Source organism: Urocitellus parryii, chromosome 5 (genome assembly GCF_045843805.1).
Source record: "Urocitellus parryii isolate mUroPar1 chromosome 5, mUroPar1.hap1, whole genome shotgun sequence".
Taxonomy (NCBI): domain Eukaryota; kingdom Metazoa; phylum Chordata; class Mammalia; order Rodentia; family Sciuridae; genus Urocitellus; species Urocitellus parryii.
Genome location: NC_135535.1, coordinates 98243420 through 98265907, shown reverse-complemented (window position 1 = coordinate 98265907; position 22488 = coordinate 98243420). Strand labels below are relative to the sequence as shown.

Genomic DNA, 22488 nt, shown 5'->3' with positions numbered 1-22488 from the left:
AAAGACGTGTACTGCAGATTCCAATTACCATATCAGTGTCAATGATAGTATGATTGAATATTTTTTTCTTCACTTGCTTAAGGCAGCATATTAATACATTTGTACAAAAGCAAGAAAACTTTTCTGAACTTTTATTTCCTATTCCACTGATGTGGCCTCACACATTCTTTTATGATGGCATGTTATGCTGTTGCCTAAAGAGGAGTTTTACTAGCCAGGAGATGTGAGAGTTTAGACATAGTTATCAGATGATTTTTTTGGACAGTTGGCTTAGGATGGACCAAACACATTATTTTTGTTGGCAAACATTCTTTCAGCAACCCTTTTCTTTATGGATTGTTCTTCCCTAAATTGAAGATGTAAACGTATTGTTTTTATTTTCTTATAAGAGTTGTAAAGAATTGTTTGCACACATAATAATACACTTATGCATTTTTATTATGTTGTAAGTTAGAAATATATTTTAGTCCCTATAGTAAATGCCAGTCTCAAAATCATTACTTGAATAGTCTTTTCCCCCACTCATTTCCAGTGCCTGCTCTATCACATAGGAGAGTTCTTAGAGGTAAAAGCCTGGCCTCATGTCTTTATTTTGATACCCTGAGCTATTTGTTACATAGATGAATTTCATTTCCATTTCCTTCTATTTCTGTGCTCAAACTGTCATTATTTTAATTATTCAAATAAACAATTAATAAATCTTGACATGTTCTAGGACATCCACTAGCATCTTCACTTTTTTCAAGAATTGTCTAGGCTATTTTTGAATCTTTAATTTTTTATATGTAATTAACAATTATGCTGTAAAATCTGATAAGCAATACCTTTGAGATTCTGGATATGATTACATTAAATATGTGAACTAGTTTGAGCATAATCTATATTTTTAAGAAATTAATCAGTGCAAAGCTGTTTAGATCTTTTAAGTCCTTCACTAAAATTGTATACTTATATAATATCTCATAATGCTTTTATACGACTCTATGATTTATGGTTCTTGTTACTAATGTGAGAGCAATTATATTTAAATTACTCATTTTAATGGACTAATACTGGCAAATAACACTGCTTTGGATTTATATACATTGATATTATATTCCATAAATCTGTCTGATTTTTTATTTTAAGTTTTCTTATTGATTCCTTTGAACTATATAGGTAGACATTTCTGCCATCAGTATATAAAACAAAGATTTATTTCCACCAAAATTTTTATGTAACAGTAATATTTTTTGGTCACAGTGCATTGGTTAAGTTCTCCAGCGACATAGTCATCAAGCAAGTATCTTTGTCTTAATTTTAACTGAATGAAAATATTTATATGTTACACTATTAACTGTAATACTTCCATATTTATTTATCAGGAACCTTCTGAAGTTATTGAAATCTACTTCTGTATAACTTGATTTAGGTATTTATGTTGATTAGAAGTTGAACCAGGTAAATTTTGCAGCATCTAAAGAAATTATTTAAATTAAAATTACCCATTTTGTAGATTTTTTTCTATTTTCTAGTTTTAAATGAATCTTTTTATTTATAGTTTCATTTATACTTTTTAAGCCTTTTGCACCTACACTTATGATACTTTATAAATTTGCTCTCCTGTACTGTTTTTGCTTATGGGGAGTATAATTTCTCCTCTTAAAAAAAACAGGTGTAGAACTTGTAGGTTCACTACAGTAGTATGAGAAGATAAGGATAAGGACCTATTTTTAAACTTAGTAAATCTTTTTCATGTATCCCTATGAGTTTGATTTCTTACATATATGTATTTTAATAGTATATCCAAAATCTTTAAAAATATTGGTCTATTAGTGTTTTCTACTATTACTATAAATTTGATGGCCTATGCTTCTTTAAAATGTGGCTGAGTTTTTCATTTTTGTAATAAAAACATTCACAACATTGATTGCATAAAATTGTATTCTCTGATATTTTCAACTTTTTTTCCTGCCTCCTTTATATCTTGATTAGTATTATCTGACTTTGAGTTAATTGATCTTTAAAAGATTTTGAATATGCTACCAGTCTATAGTATTTGAGCTTTGGATTTAAGTTCTGCTTTCATTTTGTTGATATCCAAAAGCATAATTAGTGTTGCTTCAGTCTGATTAGGTCTAAGTTTCTAGCTTTTCCATTTTCTGTGTGACATGGGGAAGTTAACCTTTCTTTGCCTCAGATTCTTCACTAACCAAAGAAAGTATGATTAAATATAACAACTTGTGCACAGAACCTAGGACAGTACAAAATAAGCACAAAGAAAACATAAGTTCCTTCTTAGCTCCCATATTCTTCCTTTGGCTTTGCCTGTTGCTCATTTTCTTCTTTCTCAAGTTGAATACATGAAGCATATTTTCTTTCTTTTTTGTGGGGAAAGCATTAAAAAATTATTTTTCAGCAGATAGGCATGTGCAACATATTTTCTAGTACATGTAATAATTGATATGGATTTTTAGCTTTAAATGATTTTCTCAAGTTTTATTATGAAGAGCTTTTTTGGTGTTGAATTCTGAATGTTTGTCTTTTAATTAGAAACTATTAGTGGTTTAATAACAATCATTTTTAAATTGATTTAACATTATATTATTTTATATTGTGTATAATAGCTGCTCTATAAAAACTATTGACACATTTTTATTTCCTAGAATGTGCATTGTCTGGATATTGTAAATGTTTCTTATAGATGTGAAACGCTTGTGTATAGATTTTTGTCAACTACAGATTTCTACCTGAGATTTTTCTAATTTTCTTCATATCTTCCATATCATTAACTCTGCTTGATATGACACATCTATCTCTTAAGCTCCTACTATTTGTGGAATCATTAGTTTCTTTTTGTGATAGCCTTTGTTTTACTTTATCTAGTCAGGTAAAGCATTATTGGGTGGGCTGAAATTCATAATTATATCTTTTCCTTGAACTACTGTTCTATAATAACTTTCTATATTCAAATTAGCTTCTCTGATATTTTTGTTTAAGTAGCATATTAGTTGTAATTCAGCTAAATACAGCAAATATAAACAAATAAACAATTAAATGCTAGCAAATTAACCATGTGGAAGAACATCTATCATGTAATTGAAACATACCTAAATAAATATTTTTGGCACAAATCTGTGCAAAAGAAGAGTGTGAGTCTGTCACTAACAAAGTACAGGATAATAGACATTGGGAAGCAAGTAACAGACAATGTGATCATTAGTATGTGGTACATTTCTATCCATTTATTTTTTATCATTGTGGTTATCTGCTTCAGTTATGCCTTTTGTTCAGTTGAATACTGTTATTTTTGTTTTCTTACATATTCTGCATCTTTTTATTATAGAGGAGTAAATTTATTAAAATTCACAGTGATTTCTGATAACATTTGGATTTGTTTCTATAATGATGTAAAAGTTTTCCTAGTTATCACTTATTTTCCTTTTGTCCTCTTCTCTTACTTTGGGATTGAATTGATGGAATTCTTTTTGTTCCTTTCTCCATCTAGTCTAAATTTTTTTATTTCTGTATTTCATTCCACTCTAAAAATTTGTTACTTAAAACAACAGTTTTTTTTTTTTTTCTCATTCTTCTGCTAATTGCTTGGGCCTGATTAGGCAGTTCTTAATTGTGGGTTTTCATGTAGTTGTTGTCAGATAATGGCTGGCACCAGAGTTCTTAGAAGGTTCAAAGGGCTGGACATCTGAAGTGCTCAATGGAATGTCTGGCAGTTGATCATGTTTTCAGTGAGGAGCTCAACAGAACCTATCAATCAGAGTGCCTTCAGTGGCCTTTCCCTGGGACTTGTGCTTCTCCCAATGTGGTGGCTGGGTCCCAGGAGTGAGTTTACAAAAGACAGGAAATGAATGCTTGCTGGTGTCCTTAAGTGGGCCTGGAAACTGTCAGAGTGCCCCTTATTCCATCTTCTGTTGATCAAAGTAAATATAACACCTTCCCAGACTCAAAGAGAAGGGAAGTAAACTCCCTTTATGATAGAAGTATCAAAGAAAGTGTGGCCATTTTTAACTCACCATACAATCTCTAATGTTCAGAATTACACTTTAGTAATCAGACCTGATACAATACTGTTTAAAAGAGCAAAATTTACATGTCTTCCTTCTCTTTTCTTCCAGTCATGACTTATTTCTTCATATCCATTTGTAATTGATAATTCCGACATAATTTTAAATATTCTACTAACATAATAGATTCTACAATGTTCCAATATTTATAAAGCTTGTTCCTGTAGAACTACATGTCAAGTAAAATAAGTCTGGAAAAAATATTTAACAAAAACTATTGAAAATTATAGAAGATCACGAATAGACCACATTTGTATCAATAGTTCAAAGACATTTTTCCTTGACAAATGAAAGATGAAAACTAATGGTTGGAATAATATACAGTAAATATTCTTAAAATTATAAATATACTATGTCAAAATTAAAACAAAACAAGAAGCATATGCTTTCCTAATATAATTTATTTAAAGCAGCAAAGAAAATAAAATACAATTATGCAGTATACTTTTATCAATCCAATTATCAGAACCCTAGAAAATAATTAGAATATAGAAATAAACATAAATCAACCCACTTAAATTCTTTAAATACTTATATTATGTAAATATCTGAACAGAAAACTTAAATTTGCTAACAATTTTGAAAATAGAAATTATAAACAGTGAAAAATAATGATTTGACAAAATAATCAGAGAAAATTTTAGAAATTGACTGATTTCATAAAGTAACAAGGAGCACTAAAAGTAAATTAAGCAAACAATAATTCAAATACTTATAAAGGAGATGAAATATAGCTAAGAGAGAAGAAATGAGAATTAATAAAAAAAATTTAAAAGCAATATTTAATAGATGAAACGAATATTCATAAAATCACCACTAGCAGCACTAATTTCTTGAAAATGCAATAAAAATAAAAGAAATATTTAAACTATTGAGACAACAAGGAAGCCATCTTTGGTGAGATAAGTAAAGACTAAGGAAAGTTTAAAAAAATAAGACATTTCATTCTACATTCTGAAAATTAAACTTTGTAAAGAAAGAAGAGTTTCTACAGATACAAAATGTAAAATGACTTTCAATGCACAAAGTAACATGAAAAATACATTAAACATGCTAAAATACTTGATAACTAAATATGACATAAATTTCAACTGAGTTGGTTCCTCCTCCAAATTGCTGGGTATGAGTAGTACCATGAGAGATTTTTCTCAAGGAATAGGCAGTGCTTTAATACAATATTTAGATAAAACATTGAAGAGAAATATCCCAAGTTTTTTAATAAAAAGAAGTAATCTTGCTCTGACTGCTTTGATACAGGTAATAACTAGTAAGTGTCAATTATAAAACTAAATCAAATATTTTCAAACAAATTGAAGCAATATATAAGACGATGGCCAAGAGGACTACATGAATTCCAAGAAGACAAAGGAATGTTCATTAGTTGTTTTAATAAGTCAGAAGAGGAAAAAGTATAGATCATTACTAAGGACACCAATGTTGTCTTTGATAATATTTAATGTATACTTTTTAAATGATTGTTGAAGCTGGAGGTATAGCTCAGTGGAGAGTTCTTGCTTAGCATACACAAGGTTCTGTGTTCAATCCTCAGACCTGCAAAAATTAATAAATAAAAATAATTCTTGTAAAATAGGTATGAGAACCTTCTGATCATGATAAAAATTATGTACCTTAAAATCACTGCCATATATACCAATCACACTGGAAAATTTTCCAATACAAAAAGAACAAGATAAGAAACTTACCAATGTCATGAATTCTTAATGCAAAGTGGATGTTCTTATTTAGTCTTAGACAAATAAGCACATGGAAAAGATACAGGTACTCAAATGAAAGAAGTAAAATTATCACTGCATGAAGACATGTTTTTCTATCCAGAAAAGAAGAATCAAAATGAAAAACAAAAGAAAGAAAAAACATCATAACATAAAAAATTAATACAGTAGCTGATTATTAATTCAATTTTTTAAAATCTTTGTGGTCATACAATAAGCAGCTAATAAATACTATAAGAAAATAACCATTCATAAAGTATCCAAAAGATACATTCTTCCATTTGATTTTCCATGCTATTGTGATAACAAACATTTTAATTTTTTTTATTGTCATTTCTTTCTTCATCCTGTTATAAGACAGGCTTCTTTCTTGGTGATATGTTCCTGGGGTGACATAGTCTGCCCCACATGATTCTAGATTTTTGGCTGCTGTAAATACTTGAAATTGTGTACTATAAATACAAATTTATGCTGGAAATGCTTGAAATTGTGTACTATAAATACAAATTTGGCTAGAGATCTACAATATAGAGGCTTCGTGTTTGAGAGGACTAAGCTTACACTTCCATTCCTGGTACATGTACTTCATACAGTCATTCGATCAATTATTTTTTTTTGTTTTTGATATTGTTTATTAGCACAGTAACAAATGCAGACATAAGAAGTCTGCAACATATAGCCAATCCACTGAGTGACTCCTATTCCACACCTTAACAGCTTAAGGTATTTCACTACAGGTTTTCACAAGTCCTGATTTAAACTTTTAAAGTAGATTTGCATGTAAAATAAAATACACTAACTACAGATTTCCTCCAGGGTGATATATATATTGACTGTCTAAAAACTGCTAAATAGCAATGTTCCCTTTCAAGAAGGAAAAAAACATTCCAAGCTTTTTTAAAACAAAAAGTATGTAGTCTTAGGACGTTTACTTAAATGGCCATATGTGTAACTTGTACAAAATTAAGCTGTTTTAAAATTAGACTGTAAGCAATTGAACCCAAATGTCTAAATGCACATTCTTTTTTGTAGTACATTTCAGCTAATATTTCAGAACTACTGAAGTTTTAAAAGTTGACATTACCAATTTTGTCTACTGTAGCAAGATACCTTAAGTTACAACAAAATCTTAGAAAATAAGAATGAATAATATCTGTTATAAAAACATCCTAGTCTTTTCCAGCGCCCCTCTCAGACCCCTTCAAAATCATAAACAGCTCTCTTCTGTGATAGACAAATTATGTAAAAATTGTGAAAACCCAATTTATGTAGCATATCTCTTGGTCCACTGTCTGATCATTCTGTCATGTTCTGCTCTGTTGGTCATATACTGAGTGGCAATACTTCCCACTAAAATGTTGGCAGGATTATAGTCTGTAAGAAGTGGGCAGATAGAAAGGAGAACTTTAGAAATGGTTAGTGCTGGACTCCAGTTATCTTTCAGTATGTCCAAGCAAATAACTCCTTGATAATTAATATTACAGTGATAGATTTATTGTTCCAAATGTAAACTTTGGAGGCTTGAGGGGATATTCTGGTAAAGCCAGACACAAAGAGAGGGGACGTTTTCAGGGTGTGGTGGGTGATTCACTATGTCAGATGATGATTCAAGGGCCAGCACCAGCTCCTCCTCACCTTCGTCGAACCAGCAAACCGAGAAAGAAACAAACACCCCCAAGCAGAAGGAGAGTAAAGTCAGGATGAGCAAAAATTTCAAGCTCCTCTCTACCAGCGCCAAAAAGATTCAGAAAGAACTGGTAGACATCACTTTAAACTTTCCACCCAACTGCAGCTCTCCTCCCAAAGGTGATAACATCTTTGAAAGGAGATCCACCATTGAGAACCTCCAGGATCTGTGTATGAAGGTAGTGTATTTTTCCTCTATATCACTTTTACACCAGAATATCCCTTCAAGCCTCAATTATTAATTGACCAAATATTTATTGAGCTACTCTGTGCACCAGGGTCTTTGTTCATCATCAGGCTACAAATAATGAACAAGACTAACAAGGTTGCCATTCTTATGGATCATGCATTCTACTCCAGAGACAGAGAATAAAAGACAGCATTTCACTGAATTCAAAATTTAATAATATTGACCCCTGAGCAAGATTATCTCTCACTTGAACTTAAGTGTAAATAAACTTTGAGATACTTGGATTAAGTTTATTCTTCTTTTTACTATAGAATTAATAATTTAAGAGTCACGTGTATCTGACATGCATGTTTTTCTCATAAATATCCTCTTTAGTTTTTTTCTTAATGATCATTCTGTTTTCCATCCACCAGTGATTCAGGATGCATGATCCAATAAAATATACATTTTAAAAATAACCCCCCCAAAATAAAAAGAACCATACACATGTAAAGTAAGAGTTCAAATTCAACAGTCATTGCAAACTTCTTGCAAGGTTGGAGATTTATGCACTGAAATCTAAATTGTGTGTGTGTGTGTATGTATATATATATATATATATATATATATATACAAAATATCTATTATAATGGGAAATATTGATAAATTTCCAAGGACATTTTAAATTTCATGGTAATGTATAAATATTATTGAGTGAAAAGATAACAAATAAAAAGAGAGAAATGTAAGAAAGTTGCTTTTTGATTCAGAGAAATGTCTAAAATATTTGTAAATAAAAACTGATATGCATAAAAATTATAACCTTCATATTTTAGTAAATGTATGTTTGCTGTGTATATTTTTGACTTTTTTATTATAATGTTCCAAACAGCTAAAAACTTAAACACTATTTGTATTATTTGATGCTGGCAAACTCTTATAATTAGGTAATGTGTTTAAATTTTTCATTTGTCTTTAATATTATACACACATAACATTTAAAGCACAGATAAGTGTCTATTTCAAAGAGACATTTGAAAAATGGTGTCATACATTACAGAAGAACCTCAAAGAAGGATGAAATATCATAAAAGAATTCCTTAACATTTTTCTTGTAAGTTATTTAAAATGCTCACCAGAATAGAATGATCTCTGAATGCTAGAGCTTCCCAGCTTTCAAGGGCATCTCAACTTCCAGAGCAACAAAATAGAAGCCTTTCTTAGCTTACCATTTCCCCAAATCAAGATAAACGAGTGGACTGCAGGATAAACACATCCTATGGTCTGAGCAAGAAAAAGTATCAGTTTGTTCTGTATCTCTGCAGAATAGAAAGTTGCCATAATGACAGCAAGGAAATATATAGCAAATAGTAAGAGGAATGATACCACAGATTTTATGGCTCTTATGTGAGCCTTGACACTAGGATCCCTAAATCCTGTTGCATTGAGCTTCATGTTCTTGAGATGCTTCCTTAGAGAGAAGATTAACAGGAAAAAAAAACTCAAGGATGCCAAAAATGGTATGAAGCCTCCTATAATAAATATAATTATTTTTGAAAAGTCTTCAAAATCACTCCTTTTGGAAATCAAAGTCATGTTTATTTCACATGGATACATTTCATATTTCTTCCATCTTATCACAGCAAGAGTAAAAGGCAAGAAGACTAATGTTCCCAGCAACATCACAAGAACAACCATTTCAACTCTGTGCTTTAGGTGAAGAAAAACAGGATTTGAAAAATTAGCTATCTTGAGAAAGTAAAACAGGCTGAGGCTTGTTGTGAGCCATGTGCTATAATGGTTGGCCAAGATCCCAGCAATACCAATAAGTATACATTTGTTTGAACTCAAAAATGAAGATGGATAAAATGCCCTTGGTAAACAATACATTATTAATGCCCAAATCAGCCAAATTCTGGAGATCGCTAAAGCAGTGAGGATTTGATCAGCTAAGCAGATCTTTCGTATCTTGACCCAGTCAATGAAGTTCACCAGTATTATGAATCCATTCCCTAAAATCCCAGTCATGAATTCTGTACTTATTATAACGGTGAAGATGATATGCAAGGCACTTACCATGTCTTCAAAGAAAGAGGGCAATATATAATTGAAAGATTGACGATTTCTTGATTTATCACATGTAAATGGTATGTGTATTTCTTTCCTGGATGTCTTCTTTTAAAAAAAAATATTACAAGCTCAATATCAAAGTAGGAAGCATTAATGTGTACTAATGGATAGGTATGTAGCTCTCTTCATTAAAATATCATTTTCCTCCAGACAGTTGCATTCTGATCCAGACACTGTGGGCTCTCAACATAAACTGAAATTTCTCATACTTGACTATAAAAGAAAAAAAACTGAACTCTCATTTGCTAGCATGCAAATTGACATGTTATCTTTCAGTATTATGCAATGTATGCTGTGCATCTGTACAATTTGCTCATGATTTGAGTTGTTATAAATAGCATTTCAAAACTCAGCGCATTGGTAGATGGAGTTTGGTAAGCATTAAAATCATTTCCACTGAGAAGCTACAAAAGAATGCAATTTCTCTAATCTAAGAAGCAGTGGAATCAGTTTTTAAATCTAGAAGGGTTTTCCCAATTACTCTTAATGTCTTTTATCAAGTAAAATGTAATTAAAATAATGATACCTTTATATTGATCAAGACGTACAGTTTTAAATGAAGTAATCTAGATTACTAAGTATTGAGGAAAATGTAAGCATTTTCAATTACATACTTTGGCATAAAGTATTTAGATATTGGATAGTGTTTGTGAAACTTTACATAACACGATCTTATAAAATTGAGCCTTATAAATGAAGAGAAATTAAAAATGCTGCATTTTAAGCAAATTTCAGTAAATAGTCATTGACTAGATTGATTTAGGTATGAGAATTGAAAAATAAAAAAGAATAAATGTATACATTTTATCCTCTAAAAAAAAAAAAGAATGCTGAAGGGATATTTCCATAATTGATTCAAAACTTTTTCTGTCCAAAGCATCCAAGTTCCCTGAGTGAACCCAAAGAAGGCCTAACTCCACAATCTGGGTGCTGATACTTTCCTTTTATTTATAGTTTGTGCACTTGCAAACAATCCACAAATAAACATGCAGCTTGGAGAACCACCTTATGGATTATTGTTCAAAAATGACAGGTTTCTTTTAGGCAGTAGGAAAATGAGGCTCAGAAAAATTATCTGGATGAAAAATCCTTTTCTTTTCTCTCAAATAATTCAGATTGTCTGCCCTCATTAGTGTTTATTAACTTCTTCTGATATTAAAAAATCATATTAGATATTAAAATATTTCAAAACATGATTATTCTTGATATTATTTAATACTTAAGTGAAAATATTCAGAAAACATGGAATCATTTACAGAGTTTGTGTGAGGTGATGGAACCCTATCTTTATCCCACAAAATGTCTTAGCAAAAGCCAATATGATATTGAGAGTGAGAAGAAGCTCATCGGCTGGACGTGTCTTGTCCTCATGTGGGCCTGTCTACCACTCAGTCAGACCCATCCACACCTGTAATCATCAAAGTCCTTTGGATTTTACTCAGCTTCCCTTAATAGTCCCCAGAAACATCCACTCTGTTAAATCGGACTCCAACGTAAGTATTTATAGGTTTCCTAAACAACATTTTGGAACAAAATCACAATACATTTTTATTTCTTCAGGAACATTTTAAGGAAGGAAATTAAAATTTAAAAAGTCCTATAAAATTGTTAATATTAACCACCAATTTGAAAGGATCAAGATTGAGGAACTAACAAGCAAAAACAGAGAATTTTAAGGAAAGCTCTCAAGGGTATAAGGCCCAACACACCAGCCAGGCAGAGGAAGGGTGGGCATCATAGCCCTGGCACCTTCTAAGATAGGAAGATGAATTTGAGGACGCTACCAGTTCTTACAGGAGTGCAAAAAAGATGGCATCATCTAGTGGGCTCTGAAACTGACCTTGCACTGAGCTTCAGAAGACGAACCGGGACCTGCATTTCAAGAAACTGAATTCATCGCATAAGAGTTCTGTGTTCTTACTCTCCTATCCCTCCACCACACACACACACACACACACACACACACACACACACACACACACACACACCATTAGCATTCTGCATTCAAACAATGGCCCTTAAAGAAAGGGAAACCAGTCTCACAGAAGGCATATAAGGAACAAGGAGAATTCCCACACAATATATCCTATAACATTTCTGAACTAAAAACAAAAATGAATAAGAATTGCAAATAAAGATATTGGATTCTTCTAAAATTGCAAAAGGTTTCTAAATGCATGTTTGTGTGCAACGTTCTTCTGAGCTGTTTTTGACATTTATACTAAACCCATGCATTGCTTAGTGATGGTATATGTTCTGAGAAATGAATTGCCAATTTCATCATTGTGCAAATACCAAAGAGTGTACTTACAAACACCTACTACATACCCAGACTATATGGTATATGCAGCCTATTGTTCCTAGGCTACAAACCTGTACAACATGTTGCTATACTGAGTAACATAAATGATTCTAACACAAAGGTATTTATATACCCCAACATATTTAAACATAGAAAAGTACAGTAAAAATAAAGTGTAAAATATTTGCTAAAAGGGTATACTTGTATAGCGCACTTACCACAATCAGCGCTTGCAGGATGGAAGTTGCTCTGGATGCAGTGAGTCACTGGGGTGTGAACCTGAAGACTTAGGACATTGCTATACATGACTTTATAAACACTGTGCACTTAGGCTAAATTACATTTTTAAAAAGTATTTTTCTTTCCTCAATAATAAAACAAATTTAGCTTACTGTAACTTTTTTGTTTTGTAAACTTTTTAAGTTTTTTTTTGGCTTTTAAAAATATGTCTCTTTACTCAAAACTGTATCACAGTGCCCTTGATTATCGGACAGATAAAAGGGATTTGAATTTCCTCTATAAGAACATTAACAGTAGACATATGGTGTGCTTTGTCTTTTCTCTCACCTATATCTTCACACTATACCATTTTGAGACCAACACAGTCAAGCATCTACCACACTCTAGTCCACATGAACAGAGGATTTCTGATTTTGTCCAGTGCGTAGTGTACCACCTTGCATATTCACTACATGAAATAAACATAATATACAAATATTGCTGCTGTAAAAAGTATATATTTCCCTCTTCCCCTTACAAAAGAATCTGTGGAAAAGTACTAAATCCCCTTAACCTTCATAAACATACAAAGCTGTTCACACCTTTCAGTCTGTAACAGTCCATTTGAAACACAGTTTGGAAATCACTGCAAATTGGCTGTCATTGCATTTTCTGTCCAATGCTGCCATCTAGAGTAGAAATGTGAAACTGAATATTTTTGAGCTACTAAAGCCTTTTACAACTAAACCACAAAGGCTGCTTAATGATGAAACAGCCACTTATCCATAAGCTTTCTCCAAAAACTAGATGGAATGGAAGGAACTCTTCACAGGAAGGTGTCCACAGTGCTGAGGTGACAATATGGCTGCTAATAGATACTGGCTATTGGAATGTAGGTACTTTTTCAATTAAGGTAATTTCCATACTGTCCCTGGTCATATCTATAAGGCCTCTGCTGGGATGGCTGGGGTGGTACAGGTTGTGTTGGTCTATATCCCCCATACTTCTGACCTTGTCCTTGTGGGATAGTTAGGATACTGAGGACCTGGACCACCCTGTGAAGGACCATAGCCCTGCTGCTATCCTGGATAGCCCTGCTGCCCTGAGTACTGCTGCTGCTGGGGTGGATATCCTTGTTGTGGAGGGGGTCCCTGGTAAGCATCCTGTTGTTGGCCATATTGTGAGTTTCCCTGTTGAGGTGGTCTATAGGGAGGAATCTGTCTCTGACCCATCATATGATTGCCTTGGTTAACGTGACCCATCATTCCCATGGGTGGCTGCTGTCCTTGGTAATGATGCCCACCTCCTTGTGGCATATTGTATTGCTGTGAAGGGGGCTGCTGATGCATCATTGGACCTTGGTTTGGTTGCATATTCATATTTGGTCATGGCCATAGTTTCCCATTGGCTGCCCTTGACTCATTGTCATCTGATTCTGTACTGGCATGCTCTGTGATGATGGCACAGAATAGTTGTAACCTCCCATGGATCCATGGCTACTTGAAGGCATATTCATGGAACTTTGTCATATTGAGTTGATTGGGTCAAGGTCCCTGCATAGGCATATGGTTAGGCCCAGGCAACTGGCTGTTCATCTGGTTCTGCATGTGTGGTGCAGGAGGACCCGCACCTACCATTCCATCTGAAGGCATGTTGTGAGAGCATGGAGGTGGGGGAGGGTCTCTCTGATTCATCACTCCAGGACCCATAAGCATATTCTGTATGGGTGGTGCTGGTAAAAGAGACTGCATATTTTGATTAGAATCTGCTATTGTAGCAAGGTATACCAAGTTTGTATGCAGCATCTGCTGATACTGAGAACACTCTAAAGTCTTTCCTTTATTCTGATAGTCAATTATACACTGAATAAGATGGTTATTTTCATCCAACAACTTCTGGATCATGACAGGTGTGATCTCCCCCTTGCCTCGCTGACGCGGGCTGCAAACGCCACAGACATGTTGCTGCCATGACCACTATTGGCAAGTCCCCTAAACTTTGAATCTTTTGTAATAACCTTAAATTAGAACTTTGAATCTTTTGTAATAACCTTAAATTAGAACACATACACACTGTAGAGTTGTACAAAATTATTTCGTTTCTTTATACACTTATTCTACAATTTTTTTATTTTTTTTACTTTGTAAACATTTTTATTAAAACCCAGACATTAGCAAAAAAACATTAGTATAGGTTTGTTGATACCAGCATCATCACACACATGTGAGTAGTACATGGCACTGTGACATTATGACAGCTATAACAACCCAAGATGATGGGAATTTTTCAGGTCCATCATAATCTTAAGGGACCACAAGCATACGTCTTCTGTTATTGATGAAATATCATTATATAGCACACGACCCTATTGGAGGTATAATTGACATACACTAAGTTGTACGTATTTAAAATACATTATTTGATGAGTATCACATTTTTATGTGTCAGTGAAACCATAACTTTAATCTAAGTTAAAAATATGTATACCCTGAAAAATGTCCTTTATTGTCCCTACATAACTTCTCCATTCTATACCTCTCCATTTTTCATTATATTCTCAATTCTCAATCAACTACTGATATGCTTTGTTTCTACAGATTAGTTTCCATATTCAAGAATATTATGTAATTGAAATCATACATCATATATTCTTTCTTGTCTGGCTTCTTTCACTTAGCATGATTACAGAAAAGATTCATCTATGTTGCTGTATATTAATATATACATTCTTTTTATAATAGTACCCCACTATATGGAAAACACCATATTTTTTATCCAGTAACTTATTGATGAATATGTAGATTGGCAGGGATATAAAATGTCACAACTATTTTGTAACAGATGCATAATTTCTTAGAAAGCATGCCTGCAATACCAGCAACTCAGGAGGCTGAAGTAAGAGGGTTGCAAATTCAAGGCCAGCCACAGGAATTTAGTGAGACACTGTCTCAAAAAATAAAAAGGTCAGGGAATATCAGTGGGTAAGCACTTCTAGGTTAATCCACCATACCAAAAACAAATGAACAAAAAGTTAAACACATCTTACATATGATCTAAACATTATGTACCTTGATTTTCCAAAATAAATTAAAGTCTACTCCCAGGCAAAAACATAGAATGCACATTCACAGTAGCTTTAATTTTAACATCACTGAATTTTAATGGAAAGAAAAATCATAAAAATTTTGGCCATAAGGAAGTATTGTATGATAAAATGACTACTAAATAATGGATAAAAGTGAAGTTCATTTAGCTTTAAATGATTTTTTCTTAAAAAATAAAAAATGAATAAACAAACTAAAAATGAGCCAAAGAAGTTTGCTTAGGAACTTCCCCTTTTGAAATTTAAAACTCAGATACAATATTTGAAAAAAAAAAAAGATTTCAAAACATCCAGATTTCAAGACACTAGGCAATGAAGACAGTAAGATCTTTTTCAGTTTTAATTGGCACATTAAAACCATACAAAATAGTGAGATTTGCTGTCACATATTCATACAAACACACAATATAACAATATAATTTGGTCAATATTGTTCTCCAGTATTTCCCCTCTCCCACTTATCTGCCCTCGCCCTCATCTCTTTTCTTAATTTTACTAGATCTCTTCATTTTTCATAGGATCTCTGCTCCACCTTTCTATCCCTTTATCCTCTCTAGCCACCACATATGAGAGAAAACACATGACTTTTAACTTCATGAGTTTGTCTTATTTTTCTTAATATAATGTTCTCAAGTTCCATCTACTTTTCTGCAAATGGCATAATTTCATTCTTCTCTATGACTGAAAAAAAATCTCCATTTTGTATGTATACCACATTTTCTTTTTCAGTTCATACATTGACACACACCTGACATAGTCCCATAGTTTGGCTGTTGTCAGTTGTGCTGCTATAAACATGGGTATGCATGTATCATTGTAGTATGTTGACTTTAATTCTTTAGGATAAATACTGAGGAGTGGTATAGCTGGGTCATATGGGGTTTCTATTCTTCATCTTTAAAGAACTTCCAGACTGATTTCCGTAGTGGTTGTACTAATTTACAGTCCAACCAACAGTGTAAATGTGTTCCTTTTCCCCTACATTATCTCTAGCATTTATTATTGTTTGTATTTTGGATGGTTGCTATTCTAATTGGAGTGAGATAAAATCTCTGTGTATTTTTAGTTTGCATGTTTCTAATTGCTAAAGGCTTCGAAGATTTTTTCATGTGTGCTGGCCATTTGTATTTTTTCTTTTGAGAAGTGATTGTTTAGTTCATTTTCCCACTTATTAATTGGATTATTTGGGGGGTTTTGGTGGTGAATTCATTGAATCTTTTACATATTCTGAATGTTAATCATCTGTTAGAAGAGTAGATAGCAAAGATTTTTCTCACATATTCTAGATTCTCTTTTCACATCCTTAATTGTTGGGGAGGCTCATTTATAAGGAAAACACAAGTGCAGAAGTCTTGTAATTTGATGTCATTCCATTTATTTTTTAAATATTTTTTAGATGTCAAGGGACTTTTATTTTATTCATTTACATGCGATTCTGAGAATCAAACCCAATGTTTCACACATGCTAGGAAAGCATTCTAACACTGAGCTACAACCCCAGCCAATGTCATTTTACTTATTAATCTTGGAATTATTCTCTGAGCTTGAGAAGTTCTATTTTAAAAGTTTTTACCTGTGCCTATTTGTTGGAGTATGAACCCTAGATTTTCTTCTAGGAGATGCCTAGTTTCTGATCTAATTGTTAGGCTTTCAATTCATGTTGAGTTTACTTTTATGCAGGATGAGATATAAAGATTTAATCTTATTCTTCTATATACTGACAACCAATTTTCCCAGCACTGTTTGTTAAATAGTCTGGGTTTTTCCTACATATGTTTTGGGCACCTTTGTCAAGTATCAGATGACTCTAGATCTGTGGGGTTTCTATCTCATTACAAGTTATTGGTTATTCTTCTTCTATCCCATTACAAGTTATTGGTTATTTAAATTTTCTACATCTTCTTAATTCAATTTTGGCAGTTCATTTTGTCTAGACCTGAGTCCATTTCTTCTAGGTTTTCCAATTGTTTAGAGTATAACTTTTTAAAATAGTCCCTAATGACACTCTGGATTTCCATAAAGTCTGTGTTGATTTCTCCTTTTTCATCTATAATTTTATTAATTTGACTCTACTCTGTTTATTTTGATTAATTTGGCTAAGGATTTATCTACCTTGTTTATTTTTTTAAAGGCCAACTTTCTGTTTCATTGGTCCTTTGTATTGTTTATTGATTCTCTATTTCATTGATTTTGGCTCTGATCTTAATTATTTCCTTTCCACTATTAATTTTTGAACAGGTTTGTTCTGGTTTTTCTAAGGCTTTAAGATGCATCAATTGGTAGTTTATTGGTGATCTTTCTGGTTTTCTTCTTTAGGCAATCACAGCTATGAATTTTTCTCTTACAACTGCCTTCACAGTGTCTTAGAAGGACACTGTGTTACTATTCTCATATTATTCAACAAATTTTAAATTTCTCCCTGATATTACCCATTCATTCTATTACCCATTCATCATTCAAAAGTGTATTGCTCAATCCATGTGTTAATACAGTTTTGTAGTGCTTTTTTGCATTAATTTCTAATTTCATTCCTTTATGATCAGATAAATTGCAAAGAATTTTATCGATCTTTTTTATTTGCTAAAAGTTGATGTTGTTTTAGATATGAGATGTTTCTCAAAAGCTCATATGTGCGATAATGCAAGAAAATTTAGAGGTTAAAATTTAGAGGTTATGAGAGCTTTAATATAATCAGTGCATTGATTTGCTAATAGGGATTAAATGGGTGGCAAGCATAGGTAGATGGGGTGTGGCTGGAGGAAGATGTCTATTAATTCCTGACATTTTGATATATTTCTAACATTTAATTTGGTCCTGTTTCACATTTGCTTAGCTAGTCTTCAAATGAGATTTGCCCATTAGTGAGCTCCAGAGTTTGCTTTTGATGTCTTCTGGATATAGTATTTCTTTGAGTATTGTCTTTAGTGACAGTTTAGTAGTCATGGATGATTTTAACTTCTGCTCTCCTTAGAAGGTTCTTATTTTTCCTTTGAATTTGATGTAAAGTATTTTTATAGTTTCTAGATTAATCTTGGTTGAATGTTATTTTACTTTAGGATTTGGAACATATCATTTCAAGCCTTCCTGAATTTTAGAGTTTGTGCTTGCTGAGAAATCAGAAGTAATTTCAATTGGTTTGCCTCTAAGTGTGACCTGTTTTTTTTTTTCTTTAGGCTTTTAAAATTTTATATGTGCTTTATATGTTGTGGGGAAAAGTGCATGGTGTACTGTATACATGGCATACATTAAGGGTGTCTTGAGTGGCAAACCACTCTACCATGCTAGGCATGCTTACCCCGTAGGCATGGCCCTGGGTGTGAGGCCACGTGTTGCAGTCCCTGTGCTTGCTCCACAGCCTGCTCCTCAATTGGTGGCTGCAAGGACAGTTGGCCAGAAATTGCATTGGTGGCTGCCTGTAATCTGCCTAGCTACTGCCTGGGTGTATATACATGGTAACTGTGCAGTAAAATCAGACCTGCTTCCTGTTGGTCTCCGGAGGTCTTGATTAGCAACTCCACAGCCACACTCTCCTCTACCCTGTTCCATGGACCTTCTCACTGGACAACAGAGAGCCCATGCAATATATTAGTCATTGTACTTATGTGTCATGGAGAGGTTCTTTTTTATCTTGTCTACTTGGAGTTCTCAAGGTGTCTTATATCTGGATGTCCATTACATTCCCAAGATTTGAGATGTTTCCATTAATATTGCTCTGAAGAGGTTATCCATACCATTATTCCATATCTGACAACCCTCTCATATTTCATGGATTCTTAAACTTACATTTTTAATGTTGTCCCAGAATTCACTTATATTATGGTTATGTTTACTTATTTTCTTTTCTTTAATATTCTCTGAATGTTCACAGCTGGCCACTTCGTCTTCCATCTCTGAGATTCTTATTCTGTCTGATTTTTTGTGTTAAAGAGAATTTCCACTGAATGTTTTATTTGATTTATTGTGTCTTTAATTTCCAAGATTTGGGGTTTTGCTTTTTGCAGGGGGGGGGGGGTTGTTTTTAATATGTCTACCTCTTTGTTGAACTTCTCATTCAGACTTTTACAGACATTTTTAATTCATTCAACTGTTAGAAAAATAGTGTTCTCTTGGAATTCATCGATCATTTTTATTTTTTTTATTGATTGTTCCAAACATTACAGAGCTCTTGATAAATCATCTTTCATACATTTGACTCCATTGGGTTTTGAACTCCCATTTCTACCCCAAATACAGATAGCAGAATCACATCTGATACACACTCACATTTTTACCTAATGGCATATTAGTGACTGTTGTAATCTGCTACCTTTCCTATCCCCTACTATCCCCCCTCCCCTCCCCTCCCACCTTCCCTCTCTGCCTCCTCTGCTGTTGTTCAATTCTCTCCCTTTTTCCCCCCTCCCCCTTGCCCATCATATCCTCTTATACTTTTGTGTATCATTGAAGGTCTCCTACCATTTCCATATGCTTTCCCTTCTCTCTCCCTTTCTCTCCCCCCATTTGTCTTTGTTTACTGTTAGTCTTTTCCTCATGCTCTTCCTTCCTGTTCTGTTCTTAGTTGCTCACTTTATATCAAAGAAGACATTTGGCATTTGTTTTTTAGGGCTTGGCTAGCTTCACTTAGCATAATCTGCTCTAATGCCATCCATTTCCCTGCAAATTTTATGATTTTGTCATTTCTTAGTGCTGCATAACACTCCATTGTATATAGATGCCACATTTTTTTATCCATTCATCTATTGAAGGGCATCTAGGTTGGTTCCACAGTCTAGCTATTGTGAATTGTGCCACTATAATCATTGATGTGGCCGTATCCCTATAGTGCGCTCTTTTAAGGGCCTCAGGGAATAGTCCGAGAAGGGCAATAGCTGGGTCAAATGGTGGATCCATTCCCAGCTTTCCCAGGAATCTCCATACTGCTTTCCACATTGGCCTCACCATTTTGCAGTCCCACCAGCAATGTACAAGTGTACCCTTTTCCCCACATCCTCGCCAACACTTATTGTTGTTTGACTTCATAATGACTGCCAATCTTACTGGAGTGAGACGGTATCTTAGGGTGGTTTTGATTTGCATTTCTCTGATTGCTAATGATGGTGAGCATTTTTTCATGTACTTGTTGATTGATTGTATGTCCTCCTCTGAGAAATGTCTGTTCAGGTCCTTGGCCCATTTGTTTATTGGATTATTTGTTATCTTATTGTTTAATTTTCTGAGTTCTTTATATATTCTGGATATTAGGGCTCTATCTGATGTGTGGGGGGTAAAAATTTGTTCCCAGGATGTAGGTTCTCTATTTACCTCTTTTATTGTTTCTCTTGCTGAGAAAAAACATTTAGTTTAAGTAATTCCCATTTGTTTATTCTTGTTGTTAACTCTTGGGCTATGGGAGTCCTATTAAGGAATTTGGAGCCCGACCCCACAATATGTAGATCGTAGCCAACTTTTTCTTCTATCAGACGCAGTGTCTCTGGTTTGATATCTAGCTCCTTGATCCATTTTGAGTTAACTTTTGTGCATGGCGAGAGAAAGGGATTCAATTTCATTTTGTTGCATATGGATTTCCAATTTTCCCAGCACCATTTGTTGAAGATGCTATCCTTCCTCAATTGCATGTTTTTAGCCCCTTTATCAAATATAAGATAGTTGTAATTTTGTGGATTGGTTTCTGTGTCCTCTATTCTGTACCATTGGTCCACCTGCCTGTTTTGGTACCAGTTCCACGCTGTTTTTGTTACTATTGCTTTGTAGTACAGTTTGAACTCTGGTATCACTATACCTCCAGATTCACATTCCTGCTTAGAATTTCTTTTGCTATTCTGGGTCTTTTGTTTTTCCATATGAATTTCATGATTGCTTTATCTATTTCTACAAGAAATGCCCTTGGGATTTTGATTGGCACTGCATTAAACCTGTAGAGAACTTTGGGTAATATCACCATTTTGATGATGTTAGTTCTGCCTATCCATGAACAGGGTACATTTTTCCATCTTCTGAGATATTCTTCTATCTCTCTCTTTAGGGTTCTGTAGTTTTCATTGTATAAATCTTTCACCTCTTTTGTTAGGTTGATTCCCAAGTATCTTATTTTCTTTGAGGATATTGTGAATGGAGTGGTTTTCCTTATTTCCATTTCAGAGATTTTGTTGCTGATATACAGGAATGCCTTTGATTTATGCGTGTTGATTTTATAACCTGCCACTTTGCTGAATTCATTTATTAACTCTAGCAGCTTCTTTGTAGACCCTTTTGGGTCTGTTAAGTATATTATCATGTCATCCACAAATAGCGATAATTTAACTTCTTCTATTCCTATTTTTATGCCTTTAATTTCTTTTGTCTGTCTAATTGCTCTGGCTAGTACTTCGAGAACTAAATTGAATAGAAGTGGTGATAGAGGGCACCCCTGTCTTGTACCAGATTTTAGAGGGAATGCCTTCAGTTTTTCTCCATTTAGGATGATGCTAGCCTGAGGTTTAGCATATATAGCTTTTACAATGTTGAGGTAAATTCCTGTTATCCCTAGTTTTTCTAGTGTTTTGAACATAAAGGAATGCTGTACTTTGTCGAATGCTTTTTCTGCATCTATCGAGATGATCATATGGTTCTTGTCTTTAAGTCTATTGATGTGGTGAATAGCATTTATTGATTTCCGTATATTGAACCAGCCTTGCATCCCAGGGATGAATCCTACTTGGTCATGGTGCACAAGTTTTCTGATATGTTTTTGTATTCGATTCGCCAGAATTTTATTGAGAATTTTTGCATCCAAGTTCATTAGAGATATTGGTCTGTAGTTTTCTTTCTTTGAAGTATCTTTGTCTGGTTTTGGGATCAGAGTGATGTTGGCCTCATAGAATGAATTTGGAAGAGCTCCTTCTTTTTCTATTTCTTGAAATAGCTTGAAAAGTATTGGTATTAATTCTTCTTTGAAGGCTTTGTAGAACTCCGCTGTATACCCATCCGGTCCAGGGCTTTTCTTGGTTGGTAGTCTTTTGATGGCTTCTTCAATTTCTTCCTTTGTTATTGGTCTGTTTAAATTTTGTGTGTCTTCCTGTCTCAATCTGGGCAAATCATATGCCTTA

General features: G+C 33.6%; 1 pseudogene; it reads right to left on the bottom strand.

Annotated features, from left to right (window-relative positions):
- Window positions 1–13204: 13204 nt before the first annotated feature.
- Window positions 13205–14260, bottom strand: LOC113199221 (protein SSXT-like; annotated as a pseudogene).
- Window positions 14261–22488: the final 8228 nt, after the last annotated feature.